Genomic DNA, 19,772 nt, shown 5'->3' on the forward strand with positions numbered 1-19,772 from the left:
CTGGGAAGCTTCTCCCAGGATACCGGGAGGAGAAGGCATCATTTGTGCCTGGGATAGCCATTAGTCTTACTGGGTCTTCTGGACCAGGTGGTGTACAGGGCTCGTCTGGGCTATGCAGCTTGGAAGGAGCAGGCAAGGGAAAGAGGAGCCTGGGAAAAGCAGTCATCAAAGCCATAGGCTTCAGGGAAGCCAGGCTAAAAATGATGGGGGAGCACCTGGACACAGACTGGCTGGCAAACACGGGTGCCGTTGTTCACTTCAGGAAGAGCAGTTTCGATAGAATAGTAGAAACTGAAGCCAGACGACATTGGTTGGAGGAGGGTAGGCTTCTCTTTCTAAATTGCCTGGGTGTGAAAGAAGAAAAACAAGAGAAATAGCAGGAACCAGAGCGAGTCGTGGTGTAACGAGTAAGTTATGTCTCTTTGCCTTTTACGTGCCCTTGGCTTTACTGTCTTTGTGTTCTGGAGGGGAGGGATGAATATGTACTGGGGCCGTGGATAGAGTGAGGTTCTTGGGGGATGGCATGGGGGAGCACAGGTGTGGAGAACCTGGAGAGTGAAAAGGAAGGATATACAGAGAGAAGGGGATACAAACACTGAGTAAGGGGGAATCTGAAGGTCTCACCTGGTGACATCTGTTTTCCCTGAGAACTAAGATAAAAGGTCTCCTCCTGAAAATCTGAGTAGAAAGAGAGGCAAGGGTGATGGGGAAGGACCCATGGCATGTGTCCTGCGTCGACTGCGAGAGGTAACTCTTCAGGGAGACAAAACCATGTTTGCATCAATCCTGCTGAAAAGGGAGAAAATTATGTAATGATAGTCTGTAAAGTCTGGGGAGGAGAAAAGTGGTCGGAGTGCTTCCCAGGCCCTGAGACAAAGGGCAGTTGGTTTCCCGATAACCTAAAGGTTCTAAAAGTTTCCCTCCAGATGTAAGCATAGTGCTCAGCGTGACGGAAGGCAGTCTGCGCGTGCTTCAGAATACCAGTCAAGCAGAATCCTCCCACTTTTTAAGAAGTAAGATATTCATACTTTAAAATAGTGTGGTGGTTATTTAGGAAAGTAACGGAAACTCTGGTGGGTCATCTTACACGATGTGTGTTTCAGCATTGTTGGCGGTGCTGAGTTATGTATGAGGCAGGCGTTCTAACAGGGATGGAGAATGGTGACCCTCGCGTAGCTGGTCTCCTTCCCAGTGTGTGTCCACTATATTACATATCTGAGATCCTCTCCTATGAGAACAACACTTGTTGCTCCCCTAGTTATTGCTAAGGTACCATTAGAATTATTTTTATATTTTATCGGTCCTCATTAAATGTCAGTTTGGAATAGGCAAATACAGAAACCGTTTCTCAAGATGGTTGTATTAAAAGTAAATCTTTTGCAAAATGCCTGCCACACACAGAGTAGTTACCTTAAAAAAGAGCAGTAGTTGTTCTTATTCACTGACTATTTGTGAAAGCATAAAACTAGCCAGATTTTTGAATTTTCTTTCTAGAATCCTTAAATGATCTAGCCAAGCAGTTTGACCTTGAAAGAGAGCGTGGTATCAGGCTTGGGATTTAGAGACAGACTGGTCTTGGTTTGACTTCTTGACTTGTTAAAAGGGTGATGACAGCAGGTTATTTAACTTTTGAATGTCCTCCTCCTCTGTTGTAAAATAGAGAAATTACACGTTTCATAAACTATTAGGACAATTAGGACGATTTAGTAAAAGTATGGGAAAGTACTCTACTGCAGTATCTGGACTGAGTAGATGTTCAATAACTTCAATGTTAGTTCCTCTTCGTTCTTTCTGCTTCTCCACCTACCTTCTGTAGGTGGCGATGCATTTGTCACTAGAGAGTTATTATAAATTTGTGAGTAAAGTGACAGTAGTGTGCAGAACGGGTGTACTAATTAGAGATCGAAATTAATTTTCTTTCTATGAATAGTTCCTATATTGCACTTAAAGTGCATTAATTGGTATGAACTGGTTTAGAGGGGAAAAAAGGAAAAATTAAAAGACTATAGAGATTTTTAATTTTAAAATAGGGGCGCCTGGGTGGCTCAGTGGGTTAAAGCCTCTGCCTTTGGCTCAGGTCATGATCTCAGGGTCCTGGGATTGAGCCCCGCATCAGGCTCTCTGCTTAGCGGGGAGCCTGCTTCCCCCTCTCTCTCTGCCTGCCTGTCTGCCTACTTGTGATCTCTGTCTGTCAAATAAATAAATAAAATCTTTAAAAAAAAAAAGAATAGTAAAGATGTTTTAACCTCTTTGTCCCCTTGGGAGTCACCACAGAGGCACTAAGAGAAAGAGTAATAAAAACCAATCTCCAGTCCTCTGAAACCAAGACATCTTTCACCTGGAACAACATATGACAGTGGAGAAGAACATGGTGCCAGGAGAGAAAGCTAGAATGCGGGTGTATTCATTTCCAAGGCCCCCATGACAAATTACCACAAACTGGGGAGCGGGCGGCGGGGGGCGCTTAAAGTAACAGAAAATTGTTCCGTCACAAATCTGGAGGCTAGAAGTCTGAAGGTGTTGGCCAGGTTGGTTCTGTCTGGAGGCTCTGGAGGAGAATCTGTCCTCTTTCTCCTCCATGCTTCTGTTGGTTGCCGACAGTCCCTGGTAGTCCTTGGCTTGCAAGCCGGGTCACTCAAATCTCTGTCTCTGTCTCTTCACATAGTCTTCTTAGAAGGACATTAATCTTTTGGTTAGAGTCATGCTAATCAAGTTTGAGCTCATCTTAACTCGTTTATATCTGCAAAAGTCACATTCACAGATACCAGGAGTTAGACTTCAACATAAATTTGGGGTGACACAATTCAAATATTGGGGTACCAAAATAGGTACCCCAATGAGAAACAGACTGATCTACTCCTCACAGCTCCACACGAGGGTTCAGGAACCACAGATGGGAGGAAGGAGGCATAGAGCTGAAAATGCAAAGATTATTAGGGAGCTGTTCTGCCTCCAGCTAGGCACGGTGGCTCCAAATCCAGACTTGTAACCACTATGCTGCACTTACCCTACCACCCCCCCACCCCCGGCCCCAGCCTTTCCTCCGCACCTCCAGGGAATCAAAAGTATGCTGTCTGGAAAAATTGTGCTAGAAACTCTAGAATTAGAATACAAGCCAGAGCTAAGGTACTCCACCAAAAACAGGGATTACATGAACATAGAGGAAGGTTTTTGGGAGAAAAGGGGAGAAATGAATGACAAAATCTTCTTCTGACCCCATCCCACCACCTAGTCTTTACTACACAGGAGCGAAGCTTATATTTTAAGTAGATGTCTGAATTTTCTTCTGTAGATAATGAACAGACCAGAGAAAAGGCCTTCAGATAATGGCATTTCGGCTCCTGTCTCTCAAAAAATGCTAGCTTCCTACAAGAACATCCGATGGAAAAGCTTGCTAGTTAACAAACCTATTCACTCATTCCAAGTGTTTAGTCTTAAATATTAATTTAAGCCCAGGATTCATCAGCTGACATTTGAGGAAAATATTCAATATGAAAAAAGAAGGGGGAAAAAAAAAAACAAAGAAACTCTTAGTAGACAGAGAAAATGTAGGGAATAGCATCAATTAATCTATATTAAATCATAATAATATATATATCATCCTCTTCTTTTTATCATTGAAATATAAAAAGTATGTATAAAAAAGATTTAAGAACAACAAGAACTCTCAGATATGAAAAATAAAGTAGCAGAAAGAAAATAGTACATATTTGGAGAAGCATAAACATAGAAAGTTCTAGGGGAAGATCAGGAGGGAAATGTAGAACTTAAAGATAATCTGATCCATTTGGCTATGTGTACATTTGTATTAGTGTGTACAATTGTATTAGTGTATACAGTTGTATATGTATAATTGTATATTTGTGTACAATTTTATCATAGAACTTTGGGGACAAGTATGGGTAGGATGGTAAGTGCTAAGAAAAAAAGAAGAGCCGAATTTTTTTTTTTTTAATTTATTTATTTGACAGACAGAGAGAGACAGTGAGAGAGGGAACACAAGCAAGGGGAGTAGGAGAGGGAAAAGCGGGCTTCCTGCCAAGCAGGGAGCCCGATGCGGGGCTCTATCCCAGGACCTTGGGATCATGATCTGAGAGGAAGGCAGGCACTTAACGACTGAGCCACCTAGGCGCCCCAAAAGAAGAGCCAATTTTAACTCCAGGGGGAAATATGGATATATAATTGTAGTATATTACTTGAATTTGATACAACCTTGTGAGCAATTTTACAGTCATAATAATATAAACTCTGTGGTAGCCAGGCTCCCAAGATGGCCCCAATGATTACTGCCTCCTGGTGTTCGTATCCTTATGTAATCTGTACCACCTCCACAAACGTTTTCCAGGGTTAGTCTGTAACCAGCTGAATACAGCAGAACTGATGGTATATCACATCTGAGATCAGGTTATGAAAGATACTCGTGGTTGCTCTGTCTTCCTCCCTCCCTCTTCATTCCGGGGGAAGCCATGTTGTGAGCAGCCCTTTTGAGACAACCGAGCTGTTAAGAAGTTAAGCTTTGGTCTATCATCCTAGGAAATCAGTAAATAATGTCTAAAACTGACTACTCAGGAGATAGCAAGAGAAACATGAATAAGGCAGAGTCCGAGACAAGGAATTGCTGTCTTATTGGAAGCCTTTTGCATTTCTTTGGAAAATAACCATTAACCTTAAAGAAAATTAAAATTAGAAATATTAAAGGTCTTAACTTTTAATTGCCTGCAACGGGGCAGGCAATCGAGATAGGAAGACCTCTCCAAGAGTATCTTAGTTTGTTCCCATTAAAATACAAACAGAAGCCAAATCTCTTCTTTCATTCATTAGTTACCTAATACACTTTTCTCCTAAAAGATGCTGACTGCATTTGTATTTTTCCTTTTTCCTTTTCCCTCTTCCAATACTGTGAGTGAACCTGAAGGAAACGTCTGTCTGTCCTAGCTCTCAGCTTTTCATTTTTATGTGACCCAGAGTTGAAAGTGCATTTCTAAAGCGTCACAGGGTATGATGAAGAGTCAATAGTATACTGCCTCTAGCTCGAGATAATGAGTGTGCTTCTCCACATAAAATGGACACTCTCCCCCACCATTTTGTGTGTGTGCTGGAGCTAACATTGGCCAGCGATTTTGTAGCACATCTCTGAATCTTCTTTCCCTTGTAATTCTTTTTTTTTTTTTAAGATTTTATTTATTTATTTGACAGAGAGATATCACAAGTAGGCAGAGGCAGGCAGAGAGAGAGAGGAGGAAGCAGGCTCCCCGCCGAGCAGAGAGCCCAATGCAGGGCTCGATCCCAGGACCCCGGGATCATGTCCTGAGCCTAAGGCAGAGGCTTTAACCAACCCACTGAGCCACCCAGGCGCCCCTCCCTTGTAATTCTTAATGTGAGAGAAAACGGTGATGGAAATGAGTAATCCAAAAAATCAAGTACTACTCTAGTTTGTTTCTTAGAGCAAAGGTAGCCTTCCAGGGTGTGTAGGAAGAGCCTGAGGGCTAACCTGGACCTACTGAGTCTGTAGAAAGCAAGAGAGTGGGATGAGATCAGTATTTTGAAACAATAGCATTGGTTACAGTCACTGGATCTTTGTATATAAGTGTCTTCAGCCATTACGCTGGAACTATTTGTGCTTTGGAGGGAAATGGTGGTATCACTACCTATTATGTAGTCTAGGTAAAAAGATAAATATTTTTTACTTTAAAAGGGTCTATAAATTTATTGAAGAAAGCACTGACGTGCATTAAGAAAGCTGCATGTCCCATTGATTCCCAAGTAAATTAGAAATTATTAGCATTAGCCATGATGTACATTATTGTGATGTGACAGCATTTGGCTTAAACAGTTTCACCATTTATTACCACTGATATTAGAATAAATGATAATGATCATTAAGTGCTATGTACATCATCATTTAACTAATCATGCTTGCAATCTCCTTCTATTAGTCAAACCTCCTTTGGTTAATTAGTCAGAAGAGCTGTCTAATCCCGATTTCTAGAGGAATAATGAAATAAGGGAATATTGAAATATAGTAAAAAAAAAAAAAAAAGTGCATCACCATTTACATCATGTATCAATTTTATTTACCTTCACCTAGTCCATTATAACAGCCTCAAGGTTAAAAGATTCCAGCTTTTTTTTATTTGAAATATGATGATTAGGCCTGTTAAATTATATGTACATACTTTTCCCATTAAAACACTTATGCAGCAGAAAAGTGCTACTATGATATGCAAATACAAACAAAATCTTCATTTACCAACATACCCATATTGAAAGATGAACCAATAAATACTGTTTAGATTTAGCATTAAAAATGTTAATAGCATCTTATATTTTAGTCCTGACAAGCCAATAACTCAATCTAGAACTTCAAGGCTACAAATGTAAGATACAACTAAGAAACTTTTATCATCAGTCCTTTTATTACTTCTTATTAATACAGTTAGCCTCAGGAGTTCTTAAGCTGATGTTTGATAAACCATGCACTAGGTTTTATTTAATTCAAAGTGTATTTTATCACTGGGTAAAAAACACCCCATATTTTCATGTCTTTCTCTTAATATTCCCCATGGCCCAAAGGAGAAGAAAAAAGAGAAAAGGATCTTTTAAAATTCATTGTGATCTGCCATCAAGCAACTACTTAAATAATGATGATGATGGGCTACCTTTAAATGAGCAAATACCAGTGAAGGAAGGCTGGGGTGTGTGCAGAGATCCCTTTGACAGTCTCACAGGCAGAGGAAGGCGTCGCCAGCAGCTCCTGTGTCCTGGGCTGCCCTGGCCACCCGTGGCAGTAGCTTCGCCTCTACTAGGGATTGGGGTCGTCTTCATTTTTTAGACACTGTTTGCTCCTCTCTTGCTGGAAACCAGACATGGCCCATTCCTCTCTGTCCTGTTAACCTCTTCAGTCACTGATCCCCATTCGCTGCTTTCCTCTAAACATAAAAAGACACAATTTGCTCAGGGTGAGAAATAAATAGATTCACTCCTGGAATGAGGTAAGGAAAGTTAATAAGTCTGGGTACTATGTTGTTGAAATTTTTCTAGGAATGAACTCTATGTTTCCTCCATATTTAAAGTCAGCAGAAGGGAGGGTTTTGAGAATAATCTTTTAAAAATTATTCTTTGGTAATGAGCTGTTATATCCTGCTCGTATGCTATCCTTGTGGTGGTGTCTGTGGCCCGGCCCCCATGCCTATCTGTGCTGAAAAGTGTAATTGATTTTTTCTCATTCTAGGCCCATATGGTTCATCACATGTTTCTCTTCTAAACAGATCTCCACCCGTCTCTAGAAGCTCTTTGTCATTTTGCTCTAAGATCTTCTTTAACCCTGTTACTATCCTCTCTCTACAAATACCAAACACTATTTCTACTTTGAAAATCAGGAACAAAAGCCTATAAATGTACAAATTCATGCCTCAGCAAAGCTCTCTCTGTTTACTTAAGTACGTGGTGTTAAGTATAGAGCTGAACGGGAAGGTTTTATTTTATTTTGTTTGAATTTTCTTGATACTCTTTTGCTTCTTCCCTCATTTTAAATGTAAACTTCATGTTGAAGAGTGACATAAATAAAAGGAAGTACACAGTTCCCAAACATGTGACTTGATGAAGGTTCATAAAGTGAACTTACTATGTAACCAACACACAGATCAACAGAGGATATTGTTAGTAACAGGGAGCCCCTCTTGCTCCTGTTCATAACCTCATATCCCACACGTACCCTCACTGTGACAGCATCAACTGGTCTTGCTTTGTTCTTTTTACAAATCGGATGGTATGCTTTGTGTCCACATTGTGTGAATTTGTAATTTGTTCATTCTTATTATTTTGTACTCCACTCTGATTATACTGTATTTTTCCCCCTTTGTAGAGAATTCTGTTATTTCTTGATTTTCGCTACTACAAAATAGTCCTAAGAACATTCTCATGGGTGTCCTTGGGCTCTGTCAGCTGTCCACCTAGGAGGGCAATTGCTCTTTCATTGGGTAGACCTAAATTCAGCTCTAGGAGATACTGTACTGTAAACTTCCAGAATGATTGTAGCAGTTTATACCTCCACCAGCAGTTTATACCTCAACCGTTTCATTTCAACGGTTTTTATTTGCATTTTCCTCCTGAGTAACTTGAGCACCTTTTCATATGCTTATTGCCTTTTCAGATATCCTGCTGTTGTGAAGTGCCTGTTCATGGTGGGTTTTTGTTGTTGTTGTTGTTGCCTATTTTTTTCTATTGGTTCACAGATTTTTTTCCATATTGAGAATAGATTTTGATATGACTTAGAATTCCATCCTAAAACTTAGGTCACACTTCCCATTAAAGGAAAGGTTGTGTCATTTTATAGTTTTATAAATGTTATTGGTCCCTCAGATCTTTCAGTAAGTAGCCCTAGAAGGACAGGTCTGCTCAGGATTCTATACAAAAGAGCAAGCATGTTGTAGACTGCGGCCTGCCTGTCCTCTTCCACTAACTACCTCTGGTCTATCTGTCCTTGTTGTCATGTGATAGCCCAGAGCCTTTCTAGGAAGCTTCTCTCAACTGCTGACACTCCAAGAACAGTCTTCTAGAAAAGCTGACTGGGCTTCTCAACTGCTAAGTCTGATGTACACTCCGTCATGCCTCAGTATTTACTACTAATCAGGAAATATTGCTGGTCTGTAGTGAAGTGTTGTCCTGAAATCTTGTCCTCAGCTTGTAGCTCACAAACGCAAATGGGGTTTGAACTCTCCAAGTCACAAACTTTAAAACGTGTTTAGGTGTTTAGGTTTAGTTTATGATAAAATATGAGTGGCTTCTGTATAGACTACTTTTAAATAAGTAGTCTATTACCAAAGAAAAAATCCTTCATAGTTACCCCAAACACATGATTCTGCTGTTGATGAATTTGTTTCAGAATTAAGCGACTAAATGTATAAGTTTACCTAGAAGATTACTCATGTATTTTTCTCAGAAGAGTATACGCTGTCTTCTAAGGCCAAATTTGCAACATACTGCGATAGTTTTACATTGAGAAAGAGTTAGTGTGAAGTGAAAGCTGTTCTTTTTCAATGTTGACTCTTTTCTATGGAAGGCAGGAAAGATAGGTGCCTTGCTAAGTACGTGTTCTAAAATCCATCACTTACCATGCTTCTTCCTCAGTAAAATGTGATATTAGACTAGTAATTATTCTTTTACAACTTATACCTCCCACTCTTTTTCTTTAGACCTATTTGATTCATAGTTATACCACAATCTATAGATCAGTATCTATAGATATCAGTATCTATGTTGATTGCTATATTTGAACCAATTAAGCTGCCACCTGGCATCAAATATATTCATTAAAAGTAAGCATTGAGTTCATTTAGAAATTAATATATTTGAGGGACACCTGAGTGACTCAGTCAGTTGAGCATCTGCCTTTGGCTTGGGTCATGATCCCGGGGTCCTGGGATCTAGTCTCATATCGGGCTCCTTGATCCACGGGAAGTGTGCTTCTCCCTCTGCCCGCTGCTCCCCCTGCTTGTGTGCTCTCTCTCTCTGACAAATAAAATCTTTAAAAAAATTAATATATTTGAGTTTTCTCATGGAATTAGCTATCAATAGTAGAATATTTAAAAAATAGAAAAGATTATAAGGGGGAAATAAAATCTACCCGTAACCTGACTACTCACATATACACATTATTAACATTTTGACATCACTTTTTCTAATTTTTAACATACATATACTTTTTTTTAAATTGAGACATGTTGTACAAAGTAACTTGTGTAAGGAGTTTTTCCCATGTAATATGAATTCCTCTTTGAATAATTTTTAATGGCTGTGTAATATCCCTATAGTAAGCCTGGGCCATACATTATTTAACCAGCTTCCCTAGGGTTTGACCTTTTCATGGCTTTTAAATTTTCATCATTATAATAAATAGCGCTATTTCTTTAGGATAAGTTAACAGATAGGAACAATTTTAAGGCTTTTTATACATATTGCCATACTGACCTGGGTAGAGCGAAGGAATTATATTAAATTATACTTCTCCCAGCAGCCTATGACCGTGTCCATTCCTCAAACCCTCAACAGCACTACGTGTGTTTAAAAACTTTTACAATTACACAAAATGATGTCTTTTTTTAACATTTTTAATTAGAAGTGAAATTGTATATTTTCTTATCTTTTAATAAAACTGACAAAATGTGAGGAACAGGGAGACCAGAAACGGAGGGCAGTGGGAGAGAAACTTTCTGGGTATTTTTTTATCAAAGTGCCACCAATTAAGGAAAAATCATAAACTTTAATATTGTTATCTCCTGTCTTATTTCTCCACTAGGGGCAATTATTATTACTGTTTATCTGTGACGATATTTCAATGCTGCCAGCCAAGGCATAGGTCTTATTTACACAGTTTGACCATTAATACTAATACATGCAACTAATATTTGATTTATTAGAGTAATGAGTTAGGAATAGGAGAGGGAAATCAGAGATTGACCTAAATCCCAGCAGTAGCTAACTGGTTAAGGCAGGAGTAGCTGGGCTATCACCTGGACTGGGGCTTCCTTCGCAGGGGTTTTGGGTCATTGGGCAGCAGCTTAATAGATCTGTAAGGATGCTCATGACTAAACTTTGTCTACTTGATGCCCACAGAGCCCAGTGAAAAGAAACTGGCCCAACCATCTAATTAATTTTTCTTCTGGACTATTTTTTAACACCAATTTTAACAGACTTTTTTTTTCTTCACTGAATTTACCATGTGCATCCATTTAATGAAAGATATTTCAAAGATAAAGGTATTTGTATGTTATGATCACTGTTAAAATGTGATTCTTTAAACTTATAATTGATATATGTGCTTCTAGGAAGATTTTGAGACAACTTTCAAAAGAAGTCATGTAACATCCTGCAATTGTAAGAGAAAAAAGATACTATAATGAAACAAGATAAAGTTGGCTCCCTTAGAGCTGTGGTTCTCAGCTTTGGCGTGTATTAGAATCACATGTGGTTGGGGGGCACCTGGGTGGCTCAGTGGGTTAAGCCTCTGCCTTCGGCTCTGGTCATGATCCCAGGGTCCTGGGATCGAGCTCCGCATCAGGCTCTCTGCTCGGGGGGGAGCCTGCTTCCCCCTTTCTCTCTGTCTGCCTCTCTGCCTACTTGTGATCTCTGTCTGTCAAATAAATAAATTAAAAAAAAAAAAAAAAGAATCACACAGGGGCTCGTCATAGCGCAGATTGCTGGGTTACACCCAGAGTCAGTGATTCAGTAGCTTTGTGGCAGTCACGAGAATTCATTTGCATATCTCATAAATTCCCAGATGCTGCTCCTTCAGGAACTGTGCTTTGAGAACCACAGATGTAGATGTAGTGTCTGGAATAATTTTTGATATTAATGTTTTTTTATTGAGTAGTTTATAAACCATGTATCTGGTCATACATAATGATAGCTATGTTCTTAGTTTTATAAGGCTCTTCATATGGATATAAAACTTGTGATTGATTGTATGTCCTGGTGGTTCTGAAACATGGCCACATTAGAAACACCTAGGGAGTTTTTCAGTACACCAACATGGAACCTTATCTCTGATTTAATTGGGCAAGGACAGAGCCTAGGCACTATATTTTTTAAAACTCCCCTTGTGATTTCAGGGTGCAGCCAGAATTGTAAGCCACCAATGGAGAGAAAAACAGTCCATATTGCCAAAAAAGAGTCAGCTTATTTCTTTGTGGCTGGTTTTTGTTGTTTGTTTGTTTTGTTTTGTTTTGTTTTGTTTTTCCATCAGTGTGCCTAGCCAGTCATTACCCCCCCTCTTTTTTTTAACCTGTGGGATGTGTTTTTGGTTCTTAAACACATGGTTTTGTTCTTCTCTTAATTGAACTTCATCCAGTTTTTGATGAACCATTTCTCTAATCTATCAAGGTCATTTTAAATTCTGTTTTTTTCTTCTAGAGTATTTAACCCCTGCCCAACTAAGTATCATCTGCAAGTTTAATGAGATTTTCAATTTCCTAATTGAGACTGTGCTCATTAAGTTTTAATATTTTATAGTTTTATTGCAAATTATTTCCACCATGTGGGTGATGCTACCTTCAGTTTGCCCTGGTCATGCACATTTTCTTCATTATCTGTGAACATTTAGTTAGTGCTTAGAAGTTGTGTGTTACTGAGTCAAGTTCTATGACTTAGGGGCGCCTGGGTGGCTCAGTGGTTAAAGCCGCTGCCTTCGGCTCAGGTCATGATCCCAGCGTCCTGGGATCGAGCCCCGCATCGGGCTCTCTGCTCAGCAGGGAGCCTGCTTCCTCCCTTCTCTCTCTGCCTGCCTCTCTGCCTACTTGTGATCTGTCTGTCAAATAAATAAATAAAAATCTTTAAAAAAAAAAAAAAAAAAAAAAAAAAAAAAAAAAAAAGTTCTATGACTTAGAAATAGTTGAAAATCAATCTGGTTTCATATACTTTTTACTCTAAGGAGAATATGTATATAACATGAGCTGCATGAGCAGCACACAACACGGAAGCATATACCTACAAAAATTGAACATGGATAATATAGTTCATAGGTCAGATGGATGTAATGAGCCTAACTATGACTATATAGAAGTTAAAGTACCCGCTGCTTCTTTTTTTTTTTTTTTTAAGATTTTATTTATTTATTTGACAGAGAGATCACAAGTAGGCAGAGAGGCAGGCAGAGAGAGAGGGGGAAGCAGAGAGCCACTGATTAGAGAGCCCGACTCGGGGCTCGATCCCAGAACCCAGAGATCATGACCTGAGCTGAAGGCAGAGGCTTAACCCACTGAGCCACCCAGGAGCCCCCCAGCTGCTCCTTATTAGCTGTGTAACCTTGAGGAAGTTACTTGCTCCATGTGCCTAGGTATTGTCACCCATCGAGTGGGAGCTTAATAATTCCTCCCTTGATTTGTTGTGAGGATTTAAATCAGATATTGAGTGTGGTGATGAGCACTGGGTGTTACATGCAACTAATGAATCACTGAAAACCAAAAACTAATGATGTACTCTATGTTGGCTAATTGAACATTATATTATATATATATATATACACACACACACACACACACACACACACACATATATATACACACACATACGCACATACGTATATGTATATATATATAAATATATATATATTAAAAATAAATGAACAAATCAGATAATATATGGAGAAATCGCCACAGAGTCTACCACATAGCAACAGTTCAAATAAATGGTAACGACTAAGAGTCAGTTGAAGAATTGATAGAAGAAGACATTTTAGGTTTGGTTGGAAAAGACTGATAATAATCCAAGTGGCACAAGGATGATTGGTCTGGGATCTGCCTTCTTCATTAATGAATGAGACTGATCCTGGAGCCTTTGGTTTTTCACAGACTTAAGCAAGTTTTCCTATAAGCAAATAAAATTGAGATGTTTGCTCGCCGTGTACTCTGTATATTATTGGAAAGTGTGCTTTTATAGATAATTATGGCTACCAACTGGCAGAGCAGGATTCAAACTCGGGACTTCTGTCTATAAGCTGATAACTGCAAACTGGTAGAAACAAAGGGAAGAGCTTGTCCCTGGCAAACAAAGTGAAGGAAATAGGAATCTGGTTTAGAAAAATAAGGTTCTCAAATAATAAAGTAGCCAGTATTTGACCACTTACTGTGTGTCAGACTTTGTTGACTCACATTATTTACATTGTCTCGCACTGAGACCTAGAAACCTTAAGGAGCTTGCCCCAAATCATACAGGTGATAAATGACAGAGCCCAGATCTGTGTCATCAGATCTGGAATGGGCCCAGAGCTATCTAATTCTAATCAGGAATTAGGCCCAGATCTGTGACAGCAAATTCCATCTCTGAATCACTTCGATAAATTGCCTATTTTTGGATGGAATCAGGAACTTACTTTTTCCAGGAGGAGATACACTCAAAAAGATCAGAGTTAGACTACAGAAAGCTAAGGTGGAGCCGGGAGCTGTGTTTAACTTCCTAGCTATTTTGTACAGAGTAAATGGGGAAAATCAGCTAAGGGATATTTTCTCTGGAGTTTACCATGTATTTAAATGAATTAAATGGCTAAAAAGTGAAGGTGTCCCAGAAGAACGAGGCTGAAAATGGACCAGAAGAGGGTTTATAGATTAGGAGGGGTGGGGGAGGGGGGTGAGTTAGAAAGGTAGACAATTTATATACTTCCTTTCTCCATTGATTTACTTAAAATAAGTAAACATCAAGAGTGATCTCTCTGAGCCCATAAAAGCTAACACATTTTTGGTGAAACACACGTTTTCATAGCATTTTACAGTTTTCAGAGTGCTCTCACATGCATTATTTTGTTTGATCTTAACATATTGGTGAGCACTTTAACAATTTTGCTCCTATTATCCTAAAATATCCATAAGTACAAGAAATATGTCTATATCAAATTGGATAGAAGTCGCAACTGTACTGGAGTTTCTTTGCCCATATCTTTTTAATGCATTTATGTCCTTATAAATGACAAGTTTAGTTGTGAGTAAAATTTAAATTTAGCTATTAATTGGGAAACAGTAGCCATCAGGCAGTGTCATAGAAGATCTTTGGTTTTCTTCCCTCTCATTTTACACCTTCCTTTTCGATCTCAAAAATCTCAATATTGCCACTGCTCAAACATGTTCAAAATGAAGTAATTTTCCCTGTATAATACAGTTTTGAATCCCAAAATACCAGTTTGCTAAAAAAAAAAAAAAAAAAAAACAACTATTTTTCAGGCTTACATTACTATGGCATTTGGAGTCATTTAAAAAAAAAAAAACAACTGTACTGTACTGCATTTTATCTGAAGTATATTTACAAAAAGTCTTTATATAAATTAGAATCGCATATATAAATACTTAGTGATTCCTGAAAGAGTAGAAACCTCTGATAATGAATTTCCTGGAAAGTCTTCCAATCTTTCCCCTGTGTCATTAGATTAGACTTAGGTTTGTCTGTTTACAAAGAAGATGGGTTTGTTTGTTTGTTTGTTTTCTCATCATTAACTCTAAAATTCTTTTTGTTGTTTTTGTTTTGCTTTGTTTTTTTCACCTGGCTTGATTAACATTAACCCAGGAGCTAAGTAATACAGTGTGCCTTTAACTACCCAGATAGAATTTAAGGAGCTATAAAGCAAGATATTTCTGACAGTAAAATTCTTACCTTTCATTAATGGCTACTTACTGAGAAAGTGTTTACTTCCTAAAGGAATCATTTATGAAGTGAAGATAAAGATCTACATCAGTTATTAAGGGATACAATTTCTGTTTAGACTGTTTATATGGATCTTTTTAAGCATTTGGTTCTGAAACGAGTGCCAGCAGTGTGGTCAGTGAAGAAGTCAGTTCTCTCTTTTAACTCACCCACATCCCTAGATAATTATTTAAGAAATTTGATCAAATTGAGTGTCATTATGCTCATACATACTACCATTATTTTTGTCACTTAGACTTTTCCCATTATAGAATCTCTACTTCCTATTATTCTGAAAGGACTCCAGTTTTAAAATTACTACTTTATTACCACTTATGGTGTAACGCTTACAATACCCTTGAAGAAAGTCCTGGAGGGCAGACTTGGTTTCGAATTCCAGCTGTGCTGCTTAAATGCTGGCAGTTACTGAATCTCTCCGCACCTTGGTTTCATCATCTGTCAATGGGCAGAAATCATACACACTTTATAATGAAAACGAAATGGAACACACCATGCAAAGCCATATACATTCAGTAAGTGTGAACTCTTCTTAACGGTGATAACATTCGGCCCTGCGCTGACAGAAATATTGGCTGAGAAAGAGACTATACTCTGGAAATGGTTGAGTATGGGAAATTTTAGAAAAGAAAGAAAAGGAGATCGTCATCTGCCAAATTACTCCAGGTAGCCACATTGTCCTGTTGGTGGCTGAACATATCCCCCTTCTTGGCTCATTAAAGGATGCTCCCACCTCCGATCCGCAGAACGGCTTACATGACTAAGAATGGCAATGATCCAGTCATGCAGCTTGACTGCAGAGGTAGCTAATGGTAGCCAAGGTAGCTTATTTTTGTCATTTAGATTAACTGTTTCCATTCTACTTGTACTACCAGGAAATAAATGTCAAGATATTATCAGTTTTCTGCTTTGAAAGTTCATTTCATAAACACTGTGATATTTTCCGATTTTATTTTTAAGCAATACAGAAGACCTATAAGATTGTATTTCCTGATATAAATTGCTTAGGTATTGTTGCTCCTCCTTTCATACAATTACATCTAGAGTTTGGTCGAATATCCAAGCTTAAGGAAGTGCGTGTTAATTTTCCACAGGTTGTATACATTTGTATCATAGCAACTGATTGTGGCCAAAAAAAGGCGGGGGGGGGTTGTAAATAACCCTGTTGTAGAAATAAAAGTAAGGAATTCTTACGGCTTCTTAAGGTCAGTAATAGGAAAATCAAGTTCAGAGGAATCTAATTTAATCATTCTGATTATTTTACTGGATTTTAAAAGAATGGATCAATAATGCTATTTTGTTTCAGTCTATTAACAGCCAGAACCTTGGCTCCCAAAATTAAGATATCAGTTCTTGTTAATTAAACTTAAATATGATGGCAGAGATCTTTGTGCCGTGAAGCGAGAACCCGATCTCTGGCTGTTTTGTTCAGTTCTTGGTATAATGCAGTACCCTGTTCTCAGCCAAAGCCCTGTGTTGTCTGGGCAACTCCCGTTGCCATAGCAATGAAATTCTTTCTCGGAGCAGGGCGGATGCTAATTGTAGCCATTTGTTGTTCCTTCTGTCGATCCCTTAACTAGCACAGTTGCAGAGCAGCCAGAGACTCTGGGTGAGCAGCAGAGTGCCCCCAAAAGCATCACGGCTGAAGGCAACCGGCTGCTCTGCTTAAAAAATCATTTGAGCCGCCAACAGTGCTGACAGTGCCACTATGTGGGCGGAAGCACAGCCTGACTCAGACCCTGACAACTGTTGATCTGGGACTATGAGGGAAAGCGAAGACTGTTTAAAACCTGTTGAGAAGGGACTGATGACTTGGAGATTAATTTGACACCAGTCCCTCAGAGGTAGGTGCAAGGCGTATCACAACAACTGTTTATCCAGGCTCGACTCAATACTGGGATGCCCAGAGGCTGTGGGCAACCGATCAATGGCTCATCCTTTATTTCCATCTGAAACTGCGTTCCCGCGGCCTAAGGTAAAAAATACTAAAAAAAAAAAAAAGTAAAAAAAAAAAAAAAAACTCATTTGGTAGAAAGCAACCCATTGTAATTCACACAGGTATTAGATTCAGTCTGTATTGGTAACTCCCTCCTCAAAAGCCCGAAATGAGCTGAAACCGAAAATCAGCTTGGCGTAAATGAGAACAGGCACCCTTTGCAAAATAAGAGACCAAGTGACACCTACCAATTGCATGGTCTTTCATGCAAGTGTAATTGGAGAAAATGTTCTTAAACCGGGCATGCAGTAATTCATTGTAAAACCTAATTGCTGTAGGTACTTGGGAAAATTATTATAATGGTGAGAGGGAACGTGTGAAGCACAATTATATTATTATATCATATCTTCCTTTAAAAGTATATTGACTCATAAAAATGGTCAGGTTCGTGAGATTTTTAAAACCAGCTACTGGGTAAACACAGTCAGAAATATCAAGGTAGGGTTTTTTTTAAGTATAAATTTAATGTACACGTCTCCTAATCGAGTAGACTGAAGAAGGTGCATCCTGGCTGAAATGGTCTCAAAATGCAGAGGAACTAATATCACACACTTGTTAGACTGAGCTATTCCTTGCTGTTTGTATTCAGATGGTCAAAATTGTTCTAAAAGTAGCCCAATCATAACTAGAGATTCCTCTTTTTATTGGAGAACAGGGAAAGAAGGCCTTTCAATTTAATATGATTTCTTTTCCCTGAAAGAACTCCATGCAGATTTACTCTTTTTATTCCCTTGTCCCGCTTTTTCCAGTGAGATAGCCACCAGCCTATCGATCAGTGCCCAGAAGAAATTCGTTTCTGATGACAGTGATCATGAGTCATTTGTGTGCTTCAAACGCTAAACAAGTTAGTTCCATCTCAGTTAAAATAAATACTCAACGCATAAATTCCAAAGAGAAAAGTCCTGAAATTGTTGAAATTTTGTAAGATTTGTCTGTTTTCTTTTTTTCCTAATTTGTAATTAAGCCGAAGTATCCATACACTAGGTAACAAATACTATTTTAAGTATTATATATAAGATATACATATGCAAAATATATGTATATCTTATGTGTGAATTTTGTATGAAAGATACCTCAGATATTCCCTAATAAGCCCTATGAAATATATTTTTAATAGGTTATTTTTATTAAATTCTCAACTTTAAAGTTCTTGGTTCTACTCCTGCAACACTATATTGCCAGCATAATAAAGAAAAGCTCCAAAAGGTAAGAAAGACTCTTAATTCCTCAGTCAAGAGAGATCAGATTACTGTCAAATTTGTCACCATTCATGGCTTCCAGCCTCCTCAAATGATTAGGTCTCCCATAGGGTTCTGAGAACAAATGAAGTCTAAAATACCCTTACGATGAGGCTGCACGTTCATTTTTCCTTGGCAGGGAGGATTTGTGTTAACACAAAACTTAGCAGTGGACTGGATGATAACTGGCAGGATAAATTTCCATCATGATCAGGGCGCAGTAGCCCTCTGGAGAAATAAGAGTAGACAGTCCATCTTCCCTGTGCCAAAGTTCTTTTCCTTAATGGCCAGAGAGATGAAAGGGCTGAAACCTGAATATGGGATGAGGCATGCTCTAATGTCAAGGAGTGTTCTGAAAGCACATAATATTAATATTAAGCCTCATCAGGAAAGCCAGCTCTTTGTGGTACCTAGAGCTTTCTGCTACGGGCAGAATCCTAGCCATAGCTGACTACATTCCATAGCCTTCCAGTGTAAAAAGGTGCTGCCCATTTTGTCTTACTGGATGGTTTGTAGACCTTTGCCTTTAGTCATGCAACATGCCCACCATCTGGCTAGCTAAGCTCATCGGGGCCAAGACAAACCAAACCCTCCCCAGACAATCTCTAGTGGAAGGTGACAGTCCATAGGCTTTCAGAACCAGGTCACTGGCTTGGAGTGGGACTTACCCAAGGACTGCCACCTTTTAAGGAAGAGTTGACTACGAGGGAAAGGAATCCAGGGGCCCAACTGGTTCTCTTGTCCTTAGTGTGGTGTGGATAGTGGGATAATCACTTCCTGAAATGAGAAGAATGCAGTCACCTGTCATTCAAATGTGCATCCCCAGAGGGATGTAACTCAAGAGAGCCAAGAGGACATGTTGTCTGTGTGCTTATGAAATTAGATGACCATCTCTTTCAGCGTGAGATTAATTCTGAGACTGTCTCTAGACCAGAACTGATATGGTTTGAATCACTCCCCTGGGAAGATGAGAGAATGAGTGACCTGAAATTTAAAATTCCACTCTTAAAAATTCTATTTTAACTCTTGCTCAAGCCACTCATTTCTTGTCCCTCCTCTTAAAGAAATGAAGCTTAAAGGACCCACGTCCCCCATTAGGTCGATGAACCACTCTATCAGTGCATTGATTGAAGCAGGCTGATATTAAAATCTTGCTGTAAAATCGCTATCTTATGTGAATGTTGATTAGAAGGCTCAGTCTCCCTTGATCTTGGCCATAGTCAAGCTTTCGCAGGACAATATCTGGAAATGCCTTCCCGAGTACATATGCCTCAAAGACAGTCCTGACAGAATAATGGTGATTCCCCCCACCCCCCATATATTGGTAATTGGTAATATCGGTCAACTTGGCGACC

At 39.0% G+C, this 19,772-nt stretch overlaps 1 protein-coding gene across 4 annotated transcripts in view; it reads left to right on the plus strand.

Moving 5' to 3' along the window:
• The window catches only part of DIAPH3 (diaphanous related formin 3), a gene marked incomplete at its 5' end in the record, with an annotated part of 496,633 nt that overhangs the window by 379,186 nt on the left and 97,675 nt on the right, over positions 1 to 19,772 (plus strand). The gene's annotated exons all lie outside the window — the stretch shown is intronic.

Source organism: Martes martes (genome assembly GCF_963455335.1).
Source record: "Martes martes genome assembly, chromosome: 3".
Classification (NCBI taxonomy): Eukaryota; Metazoa; Chordata; class Mammalia; order Carnivora; family Mustelidae; genus Martes; species Martes martes.